Source organism: Eleutherodactylus coqui, chromosome 9, assembly GCF_035609145.1.
Source record: "Eleutherodactylus coqui strain aEleCoq1 chromosome 9, aEleCoq1.hap1, whole genome shotgun sequence".
NCBI classification, from domain to species: domain Eukaryota; kingdom Metazoa; phylum Chordata; class Amphibia; order Anura; family Eleutherodactylidae; genus Eleutherodactylus; species Eleutherodactylus coqui.
The window spans coordinates 145,436,630-145,455,077 of NC_089845.1; the positions used below are offsets into that span (position 1 = coordinate 145,436,630).

Consider the following 18,448-nt stretch of genomic DNA (forward strand, 5'->3'; position numbering starts at 1 on the left):
TACATATTTGGTCTGGTAGAACCATCACGCTCAATCTGCTTTATGCTCATAGACTGTTTTTTTTTCTTAAAAATCTTACCATATTACCTTCTTGCTCTTAATAAGTAGAATGCTGCACCCTTTAGCATGCCAAGTGTTTTCAATTTGCAAACTTAGACTCTTTCAAATGTTATCACTTAAAAGGAATTGCCAAAATCGTCTTCTACTAAAGCGTTCGAATTGCTGACCCATAATTCGCCAGAATTCTCATCTGTGCCGTGGATGATTTTTGTTATTTTTTTTTTTGATTCCTCTGAAACAGCCCGGGAGCCCTTATGGTGCTAACCCTTTCCGTTGGCATTTGGCAGACCTGGTACTTAAGGCCTAAGACAAGTTTTTGACGTGTAGCCCAGGAATCCTGGACTTAAAAGGCACATCAGTTCCAGCATGAGGTTATGGTTCACCTGCTTAGGCTTTTGACATTGTAAACATCCTTTGCTCTCAACTTTGTATTTACTTTTGCTTTGTGGAACTCCCGTTCTTAAAAGAGTGTGATTAAGCAAAATATCTCTGCATGTGTAATTCACACCAAGTGTGTAGTCTACGTTTTCAACTTTGCATGAAAAATCTGTATATAGGTATCTACATAGGTAGCTGCTTACATTTTATGGTATCATTCCTCTTATTATCAAAAAAAATATTAAATATTTTATATATATATATATATATATATATATATAGGCAATTTCTCTCGGGGCAAATTTTTTGTCTTCAGCGCAAAGAAATGCTCCGGGGATTGTCCGATACTAAAGACGAAGAAATGACAGTAGAATTACGGCAGTCCGTATCAGTTTTATTACAATGATATTCCGGCCGTCGTGTATAATATTAGATGATGAAATTTTTCAAAAAAAAAAATTTATTTTTTTTTGCAATAAAAATCTAAATTTGAAAAAATATACAGAAGGTCATTTAGATTACAATTCAGATATTATTAGAATTTTCTATCTTGAGTTTTTTGTTCTTGTTTTCGACTCAGGTGCCCCTATAAGTGGTGTAGAAATAAGTGGCGTAGAAATGCTCCTACCTTTTTTTTAAATGCCTCGCAAGGTAAATAGAAGAATTTTTTTGTATTCTTCTGGTATGTGATTATCTTTGTGATTCTGTTCATTCTCCCAAGCCCTATAGTTTGTATACATATGTGTGTTAGTAATTAAGTCTTCAGCCAGGAGTGGATGGTCTGCTCTGTGATCCTGCTTCTGATTATTGTTGTGGTTTCTGCAGCCCCAGCGAGCGGCTCTAAGTCCGGGCTGCACGTCATTTGCAATCTGGAGACTGTTGATCACCTCACTAATTACACCTCCCCCTCTCTCTCTCCTCTCCTCTCTCTCTCTTTCTCGCTCGCTCTCTCTCATTCCCAGAGTGCATATCAGGAACAGACACACAAAGACATGCGCACTCAACTTAATCAGCCATTTTTTTAAACAGGGCTAAAACGATAATAATTAGCAGAATAAAGACATTCATTTCCTTTCCTCCTTTTCCCAAGCCCTTCACAAGCAAACAGCGAGGCAGCGGATGGCACATGCTTTCACACCCAGCGGACCCAGAACAACAAGCAGAGCCCCCTCTTCGCTCTGTTCCTCCTATCTGCACTCCTGCAAAAAGTTCCAGGATTATTCCTTTTTTTGTATGATTATCTTTTTTTAATTCTGATTTTTTTTTTTTTTTTGTTGCTTTCCTTGAACATTGTCTTTCTTATTGGATGGGATCAGCTGTTGTGAATAAGCTGAAGAGAGAGAGAGACACAAACACAGTCCATACAAGAAGAACACTGCGAGGGGGAAATGGAAAGTAAGTTTTTTTTTTCTTTAACTTTTATTGAGCAGTTTGTGTTAAATTTAGGTCGGGTATTGATTATCTTTCCAGGCTGATCTTGCACAATCTTTGATATTTCGCTCTCTCTCTCCCTCTCTCTCTCTCTCTCTGCTTGCTCGCTCAGAGGCTCACTTTGTTTCTCTCACATACACACACACATACACACACACATTCCCCATCTGCACAGATCCCGGCTAACTCCCCCTTCCTTCCTTTTCTTTCCTCCGAACTGACATACCAGGGAGCAGTCCGCGCTGATTGCTGCTGGGTGTCCGTTCGCTTTTCTTTTTGATTTTCGCCTTTTTTTACCCCCGCCAGTTTTTACTCTCTTGCAACTTGGATTAGACATCTCAACGCAGGGAAGGAAAAAAAAAAATCTGTCAGACAGCAAGAAGCCTGGCTGTCAAAAAAAAAGTGCCCCACATCTCTCAGCCAGGGATGTCTAGAAGCTGTATTTCCCCCTGTAAAGATAAATAAAAATTCTGAAGCATGATTTTCCATTCCCTACCTTTTCGTCTCATTTTGAACCATGATCTGCATATATTTCAGGCGTTTTAAGGCGCAGGTATGTGTTTTTGCTCATTGAGATCTAGTAGAACTGCTACGACTAATAGGGGAAGCAATAGAAAAGTTACTATTGCACACATTCCCTTCTTTACAGTATCGTCTTTCCATGCAACTTCTGTCAAGTCCTTTTTATTTTAGAATATGCAGATCTGCTTTCCTTTTTTATGTTAGTGGTACGGTCTGCTAGGCTTAGATGACCTTGCTGGGGGTGGCCGGTAAAGAATGGCCGTGGGGGATGGTTTTTTAGACTGTCTCCTGGAGCTTCCTTGTACTGTGCTGCTTCAGGGGCAAGCATAACTCATCCCTCCACTCCCAGCTAACAGCCACACTGACTCTGTGCACACAATGAAGCTGACATCCAAGTCACAGGCTTCTCACAATAGCAGCAGAAAATAAAAATATCCCACAAGTTCTCAAAAACAGAAACATCCTTTATCTCTATGACACATTACGTACGAGACCCCATACTAGAAAGAAAAAAATACATTGTTCCACATTAAGGCTCTTGCCTATATTAGAAATGCAACACTATTTCCATGAACATCTCCTTTATTTTTTTTTTACCCGCTTAGTATTCTTTCTCCAATTTCAGTCTACCTTAATCTGATGGTGAAACCAGGCTTGCAGTCAGATGGAAGTTGGTAGTGTAGCAGACAAGCTTATTGTGTTACCTGGGAGTTGTGCTTGGGGTTTATCTGCTTCTGCTGAGACAAGAGCAGTAAGACAGGCAAGAGCAGTCTCCTTCATTCCGTTTAACCCTTGTGGTTCTTTCAGAGTTTTCTCCATATTTCTTTGAAATGAACAGGATAAATGATCAGGCTCACCCAAGAAAAAAAAAATTAAAAAATACAGTAACAAAAGGGAGGGGTGGCTTGATGAGAGTAAAACAAAGCCAACTTCATGTTGACGATGGTGGCTAATATTTATCCAAACAGGCTGCTGTGACGGAAGTCTGGTCATCCCGTTGTCTGACAGTTGCATTTCCTCAGCTCCATTCCATTTTCCTTTTTTTTTTTTTTATTAACCCTTCTCCCTTTTTAATGAAGGCTCATGTAGATGGCAGGCAAAGAAGGTTATGCATTTTTTTCCTCTTCGCTTGGATTTTCACTGGCTTGGTCCTTGTGAGAAATTGCTGCTTGAAAGTCCAGAAAATGTAATATTTGTGGTATTGTGGAAGCAGAGGCAGTGAAATATGCAGCCCAGCCTGTGGGGCTGCTGCTTAGATTGAGGTAGAGACTTGGCTGCGATTGGGACACGACAGTGACATGGGCATCGATCGCTTCCATTGAGAGCAATGCAAAAACACAGCCTGGGTATGTAACACTCTCAATGCCATCAGCACTTGTTCTACTTTCTGTTTACAGATGATTCTGACAGGAACCTATTGGGCTTTGGGTCAGCTTTTTCCTATTGTAGGAGTCATTCTGTGCAGAGTACAGAAAGAACTGTTACTTGGAAAGCTTTACATGGGAAGATATGTAAAATTTGCCCTTCATTTTTATTTTTTTCTTTATACCTAGATGGAGGCTCATGGCAGATTAAGCAAAAGCAATAGATAGAATAACAATCATAACAATATGACAATGTACTAATATAAAAATATAGATTTTTTAAAATTTTCCATAGGATCAATTATAGGGAAGCTTGGGTATCGAAGAGAACGAGATAACTGTTAGACCACTTAGGCTGAAGACAATGGTTTCTAAAGGACATTTGTTTCATATCAGCTTCTATTATGTATCTTTATACCTGGCCCCCATCGGTAAGGAAACTGGCCTGTATGGCAACATTTTTGAGCATATTGAAACTGGGTGCTTTGCATTGTCTCCAGGTTAAACAGATGCTAATTGTGTTGCCCTGTTTACGATAATAAACCTATGTCAAGAAGGGAAAGAGCCAAAAAGTCACAAAAAATGTGAAAGATGAAATCTGTGTCCAAGAAACAAAGAGAGGTCAGGTGGACCATCTGTAAGGCAGACGTAGTACCTGCTGTTGCCTTATGCAGGGTCCTTGGTTAATTATGCCTTTAAATTGCAGTTATCAATTAAGCATTGCTCAATATGGAGAAGAACCTCAGCTGATTGTGAGTTCAATATCATTTCTGCATCTTGGAGAACATTTGCACAATTAGGTTGCTTTGTGGAAGATGCATTTGCTGTACCAGCAACTTTCCAATAAGGATGTCGTGAAATCACATTAATAGAGCAGAATTTACAGCTCCAATCCATGAGCCTAAATTTACACAATCAAATTTGATTATCTCTAATAACAATATTAGATCCTGCACTGGATGGATGAGAATTGAGGTGGTTTTGTTGATTGCAAGGGTTTAATGTTGCATTTCGGAATCTTATGTGGTTTCGACTCTCTTCCATTAACAGGAAAACCCCTGAGGTTTTACAATTATTTCTTAAAGATAATACATTTAAGATTGCATTGGTAGGCTGAAGAAATGTCATAAAGGCAAGAAGGGAAGCCCTTAATAACTCTTGAGATTCAGACATGTTCAGCAGTTAAATTGGCTCTGACTTCACCAAGGGTCGACAATGTGTCATTTCCATGAAGCCAAATTGCCCTCTGCCTATATGATATTAATGTGCAAATCAATATTTCAGGGATTAAATTTCCCTTCTTCATTTTTTATGGTTTCTACCTCAATAAGTCTCAAGTCTATTAGAAGAGGTTGGATGATTTAAAATCTTACACTGCGGAATGACTTGTTTTTAGCCTTGTTGCCGAGATTTTTGGAATTTGATCAGGAAAATAAAGGACCTTATCGATGAGGAGCAGAAGCAAAGCCGCTGTCACAGACATCCCGTACAGTAAGCAATGGCTTGATATTGGAAATGTAATACGCTTGTTTACATACGATAGCTTCGCTTTGTGGCTTTAAAAAATATTGTGTTAATCGTCTATTGATTTATTTCAAAATCAATCGAAGCACCCTCACTAGCTCGGTTGTCTTCAGCAGTCATGGCTGGTCTGCTTAATTTTATTAAACAGCACTAAACATGCCTGCACCCGTCTTCGAGAATATGGAGGCCCTGGGTTTTCTGCTAAGGATTAAAGCAGCGAGAAGGTTAGATAATCATATCTTGAATGGACGGATCGATTTGCCACTAGTGACAGGCTGAAGCATTAAACCAGCAGTAGTAAGCCATGTTTACAGTGCATTCTTGTCCTTTTCGAGTCATGGGCCTACACCACGATCAAACTGAGCTTCTGTTCAACGAGACAACGTGGTCACCGAATAGTTTTGCCTAAGATAATTGCTATTACCAATCATTATAATTCAAAAATTCTATCGACTGGAAAAAATTTTTTTTTGTAAAAATCGATTTAAAGAAAAATCCAACCCAGGCCTGTAGCCTATCAGTTGCTTTTCGGTTTTATGGTCTTTAACCAGCTGGACTAAGTTCCGCACAGCTGCATGAATTTCAGATGTGATAGAACATTTTTTCCATTCAGTGTGAAATGTTCCTTCCGAAAACCGTACTGCAGACTCGCTTAATTTAGTCTGCTCGAAGAAATGCCCATGAAAAAGGACAAAAGGACCTTTAATCTCAACAAGCTGTTTGTTTTTATTAAAGATTCCTGTCTGTTTCGGTTCGAACTGTAGTGTTGATTCAGGAGATGAATCTGAGGTGTGACATTAGAATAATATAGGAATTTATTTTCTCTTCTTCTTCTGCCTCAGCTCTTCGGGATCCTTTTTCTGAGCCACTCTCTATGGGTGTCAAAACACTCCGTTAATCTATTGTTATTTACAATTAATCTCAATAAAATTAATCTGAACTCTGCTTTATTCGGTGGCTTAAAATATCTAATTATATTCAATTAACGGCTGTCATAGTAATTAACATTGCTTAATTGCTTCTGCATATATTTAGACTAAGATCATTAGTTACTGCTTGCTCTTTTTTTTCTACACTTTGCTTGTTTTCTCGTCTATATACTCACAAAATAAAGCCATTGAGAGACATGAAGAGCAGGCCCAGACATATACATATGGAGGGTTATGGCTATGTTATTGTTGTTGTTTTGGTAATTTTACCTATTTTTGGCTATTTTTGGTATATACGTGTACCTTTTTGTATATGTGTGTGTCGGTAGCTATACGTTGTGTGTAGGTACATAGACGACATTCGGTGTGTTGATAGAAATATGAGAGGCCAGATTGAGCTCAATGTTTACAGAAGAAGAGCCTTTCTGAGTCTGCCTTGGGGCTGCACCCAAAGGCAGAGCTCCCTGCTCCAGACCATTCAGGGGGTTAAGGATTTGGCCAACGTTCAAAGAGGAAAACGCTGAGGGAAGGTGCTTGTGAATATGTACAAGTTTCATGTAATTAGTGCTTAATTATATTAACATATGCAAATTGTCAACTTTCGAGGCTTGTTGAGCTTGGAGGATCAGCCAAGCACAAATGCTGCATTGTCCTGCAGTCATAATGGATTTCAAGTTGGATTGTGGAAACATAACTAGCTATCTAATTTAACTCATACCATGGTAAAATTTCATTAGTCGTCATGGAGACTGGTTTAATTGTGCTGACTAATGTTCTAGGGTTGCAGAGGGTTCCTAAGAAGAAAATGTTGTTTGCCTAATCCACCTCACAATGACACTTGTTTGTACATGTTTCCCTTGTGAGGGAATTTGCATATGCAAATAAATAGTTGCTCTGCTCTATTTGTCATGGCTGTTCATTACCCATGAAGAGGACATTGTTACAAGAGTCTTCCAAGATAGGATAGTGTCAACCAGTCCAGCCACATTCTTTCATAATTTGTCTCTGATTAATAGACCCGAATGAGGCTTATTCTTGCTTGGGCCCCTGCAAAGGGAAGGTCAGTACTGGGATTGAAAAGACTTCCCTCAGCAGCTGAAGAAGTATTTGTTTATCCTTTTCCATTGGCTAACACATTCATATTCAAGAAAAAAAAAAGACTTTCGCTCTCACTAATACCTTACCTAGTAATCTTCAGCTTCCTACTGCAAAAAAAAAAAAAAAATTGAAAAAATTCTGCTATCAGAATATTAATCCTGTTTTTGACAGGAAGGTAAACTGATATAATTACTTTTCTGTTGAAGGAATGGTGGTTTATACAAGTGTGAAAGCATCGGAAAAGGATTAGCATTTTTTTGCATAATGAAAAGCTCTGCTGAATAGGGCACTGAATGGTTGAATGAATGACCAAGATGAAAGCAAGATGAAAATGCAAGGCCTTCCTTTCTTTCTTCTAGTGCTTAGCGCTCCCTAAAGTTATATTTGTCCAAGACATTGAAATACAAGTAGAAGCTCCGATTTCAGCAACTTTATAGATTGTCCTCAGTTTTTATCATCACGTGAAGCGATACATGTGATACAAATCTGTGGAAGAATGGAACATACAGGTCTGTGTGTATGGCTGGTCGTTGTGCAACATGACCACACAGTCGTAGCTCAGTCAACCAACACTGGTTTGGATATTGATCATTTGCTATCTTTTCACACAGGAATCGATGCTTTGTTAGTGTTAAATATGTGTCACATGATAATTACGGTCAATTAAAAGATCTATGGAAATACATGACGTATGTATTCGATCATCTCATCTCTATGGTGTTCATCAATATCTATTTATCGATCTATATTCTATTGGTTCATTCATCGCATTATATCTGTGCCATTTATCGATGTGTTTATAGCTATCAGACGATCTGCCTTTGTATCTGTTCGTGTTAGATCTATAGGTCCATCTACATGTCATTTCTCAATCTGGTTGTCCATTGGATTGTGTGACTATCATCTGTATATGCTTCTATTAGATAAATATCTATATGCCTAGCTAGATATAATGGATCGATATATGCATGCCTATAGGATCTCTCTATGTACCTGTTATATCTAGAACTGTATCTGCATGTCTTTTTTCAGTCTGTTTGCCCATTAGACTGTCTATCATCTGTTCATGCTTCTAGTATATATCTATATGCCTATCTAGATACCATTGATCAATATATGCTTGCCTATAGGAATCCTATCTATCGATCGATCGATCGATCTATCTAGGAAGGTCATTTGATAGTTGTTTGGTAAACCTGTAGGTTGTTACTTTTACTTGATTTGCTTTGGTCTGCCTGGAAACATTTTTAATCTGCCTTTGGTGGTAATATGTATCATGTTCACTGTGTTCCTTTTCTGTGTTAGGAACATGATTTGCATTTGGATGGCGTTTTGATATTTTTCTTAGTAAGTTAGAGCTATGCTGTAGCTGGCTAGCTGTTGACAGTGTGATCAGTGCTTCTAATTATGTGCTCTCAACAGTAATTAGAGCAGTTAAAATACCCTAAGTGTCAAGACACTTTTGATGGTGGGAACTGGTCCTTTTTGCACATCTGTAAATTAAATACAGTGGGGATAATTATTTATCTCTATGTACATTAAGCACCATTCGTAGTGTCAGCTCACCATAATTATCAATTTAGTGCCACCAAAGACAAGTGTTGGCAGATTCTGCCAGATGCTGACCTGATTTGTTTATTGCTAACTCCCAGAAATTGCCTAACACATGCTATCAGCACACTGGGGAATTTGGAGTCTGTTGCGTGTTTAAAAAGAAAGGGGGATGAAGAAAAAAAAAAGTAGTAGCAGCTTTTTAAGAGTATCGTAACGTTTGTTGCATTTTTGTGTGTTTTTGTTACATTGTAGATCCCACTTGGTAAACTGGTTGCCAAAAGTCAAGAGCGTGTTGTTACTCTACTTTGTGGTTTATCCGTCTCAATTTCGAGTCTAATGTGTTATATCGAAAAAAAAAGACCCGATTTACCCAACGTTTCCGTTTTTTCAAAACTTCTGACCAGGTCGGCATGGTAAAAAGTATCTCTGTCTGCCGGGAGATGGGGGAGTCCACGTGTGTGTGTGTGTAGGATTGTTTCTTATTCTGTTACCATTTTTCATTACAAGTAGAAAACAAACTTTCTGGGCGAGCTGAAGAATGTTCTTGCAAAAGCTGGATTTCTTAAAAGAAAATATACCTTCCTTTTTTTTTTTTTTTTTTTGGAAATCTAATTTCTGTTTTAAAACATGGTTAAGCAAGCAGCATGTGTTGTCACTGGCAAGTCTCCAACCGCTGGAGAATTGGATAACACATGGGCTAATGGTAGCTTATGTGCTGTCTGCATTCTTACTGAGTGGGCAAAGGCCCAGAGCATAGTACAGTTTTAGCCTGTGCAGCAGTGTACAGAAATATTACATGGCTTTCCTATGATGTACTTGCATTGGACCTGTGGCCGTTAATCTTTTCTGGAATTTCAGTGCATTTAAAGCCCTCTAGACCTAAAACAGTTAAATCCTTTCAATTCCAGGCATGAAGTTACATGAGAATCTCAGTCGAAGTAAGATGATATAGCCAGAACTCCATTTAGCAAGGCTTCCACACTAAAACTGAATATTGGGGTACATGTATTTCTTACTAGTACATTTTTTAAAGAACAAGACTATGCAGAAGCCATCAGGTATTTGCTGTAATCATATACAATAACATCCTAGAGAGATTCCTCCATTTCTATTAGGCCTGGACAACTAGATGTTGTCCTGCTCTGCATGCATAGCTCCTATAGGCTTACTATTACTACGCAGTATGAATCCTATAGGATTCACTATGGTGGCTCTGATTTAGACTAATGCAATAACTATAGAGATTGGAGTATTCTTCATAGGATCATATTTCTAGGACTGGCTTGGAAACCTGTGCAGCTCACTAATAACAGCTAATACACACAAAATATTCTGATTAATACATCATCCACACAAAGCCTTTGAGCACTGGTAGAAATGTACCGCATGGCATAGTGAAGGCCTGTTGCAACATGTCAGACAAATAGAGAAGTGTTGTACAAATCTTTTTTCTTAATTATACATGCTAAGTGGATTAGATATTGCATTTCCTTAGCTTCATGCTAATCTGCCTTTGCAGAGATAGGGTGAGCAGTTCATTCTGTCTGAACCGAGAAGAAATCCGGTATGATTAAGGGACCTTTCACAGACAATGGAATATTCCGCAACAGCGTTGCGGAATATGCCTTCCCGAGGAATATTGAGCCCCAAGATCTGCCCTGCTAACATGCGGATTTGGGTGTGGAATTCGGGGACGGCATATTCCTCAATGCTGTTGCCGAATATGCCGTCCCGTGTGAAAGGTCCCTAAAGAGGCACACCATTCAAATTCTGATTTTATATTGTGGTCAATGACACATAGTGGAGTCTCAATATTAAATGATTGTTATAAATACCTGAAAAAGCAATTGGCTAGTGTTTAGCTTTTTGGCTAGTTTGGCCGGTAGCCATATTGAAGGTGAAGTATGGTTTCTCGACGCTGTACCAGTCATTCTTGGGTCTACTTATTTACTTGCAAAGGGCAAAAGTACAGTAGTTTAAATAGGATGGATTTGATCTAGGTCAGACAATGGAAGTGAATGTCTAATTCACATTTTGGTGGTAACATTTTTTGTCCCATTGACTTTTCACTAGACTGATATTGCCGAATAATCATTTTAATGATGTCCGTGATTTCACAAAATTTCAAAGATTTTAACTATAGCTAAAACAACTTTATTTTCCATTATACTAGGGTCTTTTAAGCCAGGTAAAGCATTTGTAACTACTAGTTAGCTTGTTTGCTTTAGCTACAAGGATAAAAGGATGCTTAATGAGATAATTGGTTTAACAGTTAGATCATGGGTTATACAAAGAGTTATCACACTTCATCCAATCTCTATCAACTTGGAGTGAAATAGAGGTGAGACCAATAAAATGAGAATGGACAACTTTCCCCAAATCAACCCTGATCGAGGATAAAGCTAAAGACGGCCATTGACATAAAAGGTTTCCGACTTTTGACCGGAATGCTTATAGAGAAAAGGATAATGCAAACAAATATTTCTCATGATGTGAACAGTTTGCCCTAATCATGGTAAATAATGTTCCTTTACTTGTATTCGTCTTAGACATAAGCCCTGTTAACCGACATGACCAAGATTTGTGAAGCCTGACCAAGCGTCCCAACTTGTGGTGCAGATTTTCAAACAGCACAAGTCATAATTTTTAATACCATATACATAAATGATGATCATTAACAACTGTCAAGATCATTTGCATAATCATTTAATGATCATTGCCTTTGGCAAGCTTAAAATATGTTTGCCAGTAGTTCTAGGGCTTAGTTGCCTGTTTAAGTGCTCACTGTCAACAGGGATGTCATGTGTAGTGCCTAAAGTGGCTCACCTCTGATTTCTTCAATAACCTCATATAGGCACTTGGCTTTATTCTTTCCCCGGGGGATGGGGGTGGGATTCTGCCAATACGAACATAGGAAGCATCTTAGTCAGCCCAAATGTGAATAGCACTTTAGCTCAAAGCCAGTGACCTCCATTTCCAGGGTTTGTTGTTACTACAGTTGACTCTGGATGGTTAATGGTTTCCGATAAATGGAAGGTAAATGTTCCAAGTGATAATGAACCTCTAAACACTGATGCTTATTGCTTAACCAACAGGCTACGACTTTTATTAGACTAGAGTCAGAACACATTAAAATCAGATCAATATTCTATATATATAGACACAGAAAACCGAACAATAGAAAATAGAAAAATGTATCGATGCAAAATTAGGATGCAAATCGGTAAAAAAACTCCATATAAGTAGACCTCTATACAACTATGCAACAATAGCAGAGCATAAAGTCACTGAAATAGGCTGTAATTAGTAATACACCATTTTAACTTTTGGTGGACCATTTGAAACGGCCCCACCTATTAAATTTCTCCCAATGATGTATAATGTTATTGTGCGGTGTATCAAACAGACCTTGGGACTTCTGCAAAGGATTCAATGTAGGGAAGCTACATTAGGAGATAGTGATGAGAGTTAATGATATATCTTAGATAAAGCACAATCTGATCACAGCCGTCGGCTCATTTGTCAAGTCTGAAGTGAAAATGTCAGGACCAATGAGCGTATGAGTGCTGAAGGGGGCAGAAGGGCTTTTGGAGACACTTTTGTACTGGGAGTGGGCCATGATTTAAATACAGCTCTAGGGAAATACTGGGATTAGCCAACTCTGTGCTCAAATCCCTAGCATAACAGTATTAGTTGGGAAAATCAGGTTTGTTAGGAAGGGTAGAAAATAAAATCTGTAAAATAGCTTTAGGCTGCAGCCCAATAACTATGCAAAGCAGCGAGCCATTTTATGAAAATAATTTTCACTGATGTTATCTTGCATACATTAAACAGAAAGGTTTAGTACACAGACGCCAGGAGGTAGAATTTCTAGTAATATAAAATGTCCTTTCTTATGTAAATTATTTCTATTTAATGAACACGTAACATAATAAAATGCTAGCATTTAAAATATTCGATTTTAAGCAAAATAAATAAGGGGAAATGTCGCCATTTTTACCATTAGAGACGAATGCTTTAACATTCAGCAAAGAATGCTTTAATTATGAAGCAAGAAGGGGGGGAAGGGGGGGAGGAGTATATGGCCTAAATAGCCATTCTTCTAATCAGCAGGCTTGCAGAACATTTTATTGAAACATATCCACTGTGCCTTTTTGTGCTCATTCAGTGAATGGGTTCAGGATCTCGTCCATCAGGTACAGTAAATTGTTCTTTGCTAGATAATGTACTCAGACAACTCCTGCTTGTTTAATTCTATTGATTTACAGTGTTAAACTGAAATAATCTGATACCTGCTTCCTGCCCTTCGAATTGTCGTTGCGGAGAGAGAGAGAGAGAGAGAGAGAGAGAAAAAAAAAGAAAGCTGATTAGTTTTTTTCAGCTCTTTTAGCTGTTTTGAATGTATAATTATCATCGCAGGTCATTTGATAGCGGTTCTAATTGCTGCCAACCATTGTCTGCTTGCACTTAATGCTGAAACACGATCAACATCCTACTTTGGTTGATGTTTGGTGGTAAACTTTAATTAACTCTTATTGCATTGAGGAGAAGTTCACTCACAGTGCTACACAACTAATCATTCACCTCCATTATGTCCTGGCAGATCTGCTTGTTCTTGCCTAGAACAGATGAACCACTCTGTAATAAAGCCCCAACAAGTCAGTTCCATAAGGTTGCTCCACTGTGATATTTTGTTGCTTCTTGTAGGAGATAATTGGGTAAAATAATTATTGGAGCTCTGTATCTGATTTTTTTTCATACACCTATCTCAGATTACCTTTTTCCTGCCAGGCAATATCATTTTAATAGAAAGGGTAGATTTAAGATAACATTATTCCGTCAGCTCTCTCCCACTATGCCTGGTTCTCCTGAATCAATACAATTAAGCTTGTCTCCTGTTGGAATTCTGGTAATTATTTATCTTAAAATACTTTTCCTGTAATGATATTGAAGTTAAGGTAATCAGGTTACTGGCAAATCATGTAGAATTCAACTCTGAATTGCTGTCCGCTTGATTATAATTTGTGTGACATCAAGTTTGTTTGAAAAGGGATAATGTGAGGGTAAAGCAAGGGCCTTATAATTGTGGTTGACATTTGTTTGTTTATAATGGAATCTAATTAAGGTTCATACATCTAAAAACACAAAAGTTAATTACCGAATTGCTCATTTCACTTCTACACAACAGACAAATTAAGACTCGGTGCAAAGCATAAAAAAAAAAAGAAAAAATTCTAAAAAGATGATGCTTTCCAGAAGTAAACTGTCTCCTCTCATTTAGGCATCATAAGAACAAGTCAAAGTAAATGAATTAATAAGCTATTACTGTAACACAAAATAGGCGGGAATGGAAGAAAATTAAACTGTTGACTATGATACACTTTGTACCCTCCACCACAACGAACCCTAATAGGTCCGTGGGCTTCGAAAAAACCATATAGTCCCTCAAAGATGAACCTTCGACAAAGTGTTGAATCCTAATAAACTATATTGAGTGTTGGCTTTTGTAAGATCTGGACGCCATCTGTTAATTGCCTGACCAGCATCACTAGTAAGGGGTGTTGAGCGCACTGTTTAAATATGTACTGAAAGGCTTTAAATATACTTTCTCTCAGCCCTACACCGCCTGTTTTTTAAATCATCATGACTTGGAGGGTTGCTAATAGAAATGGAATGTTTCCCGAAATACCTGGCCTGTGATTAGTTTTATGAAGATAATTACAGTGGTGTTAGGCTTCAGACGAACTTTTTTTTTTTTAGTAACCAAAGAATAGAAACTTTATTGTTGGGATGTTGTTAGAACATAGTCGTAAATTATGGTTTCATAGGACCAACTTCATCGTCTAATTGTTTAATGATGCCTTAAAACTCCAACTTGCTTTGTTAAAACAACAGGGGTCCCTCCTCCTGTGTGGATATGAACACACCACTTTGTATAGCTCTACCTAGTATATATGTACACAGAAGCATCACTAAGGCTTCTTCTATCAAAGAATGGAGCCTTCAAATTACTTTTGATTACTTCAAAACCCCTGCTGACTCAATGTCCTTCTGTTTCTTAACCACACTAATAATTATTAATGAACCATTATTGCAGGGATACTACAATGCTTGTGTTTGTGCCCTTTGAAAAAGACGAACTTCATTTCAAAGAAGCACAGTAGGAATTTGTTTTTTAAACCTCGCTGTTGATATAAAAACTCAGCAATTCCAGATCGAAAAAACAAAGGAAAATAGTAGCCGAAGTTACATAAAAGGGCTAATGTGGTTTTCATTATTGTAAAATGTGCGTTTGGAGTTACTTCTGTTCTAGTGACTGTGGCCGTACTAATAGGGATGGATAGGTAACCCTACACAGGGGAGCATGGGGTACAGGCATTGTACATCTAAGAAGTGGTGGACTATATAAGTAGAATTTTTGGGTGGTGTTTTTTGTCCAAAAAGAGAAACAAGTAAGTGGGGGGGGGGGGGGGGGGCAATGTGAGTAAAGGAGAAAGGAAGAAATAATATAGGAACTACCCATGGATAAAAGATATAGATTTTATAAATTGCTCTATAGAGGAGACTCGAGCGCCAAGATCTTTTCTGCTGTCAAAGCAAATTATGCTTAAAAGGAACCTGTCACTTGATTTTCCCCTACTAAACCACCACCAACACATTATTCAGCTCGTCCGTTAATAGCTTGGCTTTAGCTCGGGTTGTGTGACTATTTACCAGCATGTTACCACCCTGATGACCAGTAAAAGGCATATTGCATACAGCACGCACATGAATATAACTGTATTTTATATGATTTAGAATAGATTCCATTTATATAAAAGCATCTTGGTAGAGCTATTAACAAACCGAGTAACATGCTGGGAGTGGTTTAGTAGAGGAAAATTGAGGGCCCTTTTACATGGACAACTGTAGGGCATCCAACAGACGTGCCTTCGATAATCACTCCTGTGCTTTTAGACAGGAGCGATCATTGCTCAATGAATGGGGTCAGAGCAGGTCGGAGATCCTTCTGGCCTACCCACCTCTAGGCCATTGCTCATAGATGAACGACTGCCTTTTTTACACAGGCTGATCGTTGTTTGATTTTTATGCCTGCACGATCTGAACAACTAATGAACTATCATTCATATCGTGCAGGCACTTACACAGAACGATTGTTCGAATTCTTGCAATCCTGCAAGAAACTGATAATTATTCAGTGTAAAAGGGTCCTAAGTAGAGATGAGCGAGCATTGCCCTTAGCGAGTACCTGCCCGCTCGAGAAAAAAGGTTCGGCTGCCGGCGTGGGTGACAGGTGAGTTGCGGCAGGGGGAGAGAGGGAGAGAGAGATCTCTCCTCCGTTCCTCCCCGCTCTCCCCCGCTGCTCCCTGCCCGCCGCCAGGAGCCGAACCTTTTCTCTCGAACGGGCAGGTACTCGCTAAGGGCAATGCTCGCTCGAGCAATTGCCCTTAGCGAGTATGCTCACTCATCACTAGTCCTAAGTAACAGGTTCCCTTTAAAGGAGTCCTATACAATGAGGAGATCCATTTTCTTCTTCTTTTGGCAATTGACTTTCAGCCACTAACATAGTAGGTTTCAACCTTTCCGATAGAGCAATGTATATAACCAAAAGGTAACGTAATCATTAACACTGTCTAGAGAACTGATACAATACTGTTTGGTATCTTGTCGAAGACATACAGTTGACACGTCTCCTTTGAAGAGTAGAATATGGAGTTTAATGTTACCTCCTTCGTTCTGGCGATGCATATTCAATAATCCATTAATCAATCTGTCACCCGCTGACAAATAATTTTGAATCCTCATGAAAATACATAATCCTATCATGTATGAACTCTTTTGTATTGCATTTAACCTGCAGAATATTCTAGTATACATAAGAGTGGCCATACACATTAGATGTATTTTGGTGAGTCCAGATGATCAGGCAGTTGGATTGCAGCTGCCTGATCCTTTTGCTTTCGGGAGATAAGTTGCTGCCAGAATAGTCTGGTAGTGGCTTTCTCCCTTCTCTGCATTCAGAACAAAAGCACACTTGGCCGAGTCAAGTGTGTGTGTTTGTGTGAAAAGGACAGGAGAGATCTCTGAGGTTGTAGGGCCACCTTAATACTTGCTTATCATGGGCGTAACTATAGAGGATGCAGGGGATGCGGTTGCACCCGGGCCCAGGAGCCTTAGGGGGCCCATAAGGCCTCTCTTCTCCATATAGGGAGCCCAGTACTATGAATAAAGTATTATAGTTGGGGGCCCTGTTACAGGTTTTGCATTGGGGCCCAGGAGCTTCAAGTTACGCCTCTGTTGCTTATGATACTTTTTTGTTCCTCACAAAACCTCTACTGTGCATGAATGAGGCCTTAATATTTTTTTTAGTACTTTTTATAGATTTACTCCTAATTTTCATGTATATTGTGCTGTTTTTAGTACTTTGTGTCATTCAAATTTCTTCAACTATGGCTCAACTGATTATACATTTCTAGAAATGTAAAGTAGCCATGTTATATGTTACGATTTAATTTTTTTAGTGTTACAGGTCACACAGCTAAGTCTTCACGATCAGAGGCTACTCTTCAAAGCGTTGTCATGTTGACATGGGGAGCATGTGTAGCTTCAATACACCTTCAGTGTTCACAACTATTCTTGCTACTTGCATTATTTAAAGCCACTTCTACATGGGACAACTATTGGCTGAATAATCGCTCGAAAGAGCAAATTCAAACAATAGTCATTCTGAGTAAACATGGCCACCAACAGGATGACAAGTGATAAGTCGCTAGCTTACCAAAAAATAGCTACTGGTTGATCAAAAATCGTCTGATCCAAAGTCACAGTCTTTGTGATTTGAATGACTTGCGAAGGAATTTGCATGGAGATTCCGTCTATGAATGACATCTTGATGAACAACTAATTGACAATCATTGCTCTGTGTGAAAGCATAGGAATAAATATCGTTCGTATGCTTCAACAACTTTCCTGAGCGACTATCTGAATGATAGCTGCTCTGTGTAAAGGTACTTTAGCTAAGTTTGGATATTGGTATTGATTTAGATGGCGATTTGAGTCCATACAAGGTCTCCACGACAATACTACATCTGGCAGAATTCAGAAGGGAGCATGCCATTGAAGCCTCTCAGTAGTGCAGACTTAGGGTCCTTTTACACGAACGATCTGTTGGGCACAGATGCCCAACAAGTCGTCCCAGCAATAGTCGTTCCTGTGCTTTTACATAGGAACAATGATCGCTAGTGAATGGAGGAAGAGCGGGTTAGGGTTCGTTCTGGCCTGCCCGCATACATTCACAGTAACCAGGCACTCATTCATAAATGAACAACACTGGCCAATCCATCATTCAGTTTTAGGCATCCACAAACTGAACAATGGAAGAGAAGCAAACAAATTCTCATTTGTCATTCAGTCAAGGCATGCATTTACACTGAACGATAATTGTTCAGATCCCTACTAGGCTTTGTCGGCCCGTATAAAAGGGCCTTCAGAAATGAGGCCTATATCTTCAGCCTTGTTCACATTAGCACTGTTTTTGCGCAGTATAAGCGCGCGAAAAGATTGTGCCTATACTGCATTAAAGATCGC

General features: G+C 38.9%; 1 protein-coding gene across 3 annotated transcripts in view; it reads left to right on the forward strand.

Annotated features, from left to right (window-relative positions):
- Positions 1 to 1,351: 1,351 nt before the first annotated feature.
- The window catches only part of ZFHX4 (zinc finger homeobox 4), a 188,633-nt gene continuing 171,536 nt past the window's right edge, over positions 1,352 to 18,448 (forward strand). For 2 of the 3 annotated variants that reach the window (XM_066578597.1, XM_066578599.1), the window contains exon 1: positions 1,352 to 1,833. The gene's annotated coding sequence lies outside the window, so the exon portion shown is untranslated. Of the gene's footprint in view, positions 1,834 to 3,591; positions 3,738 to 18,448 lie in introns of those variants that run through there. The other variant, XM_066578598.1, reaches the window with a different exon arrangement.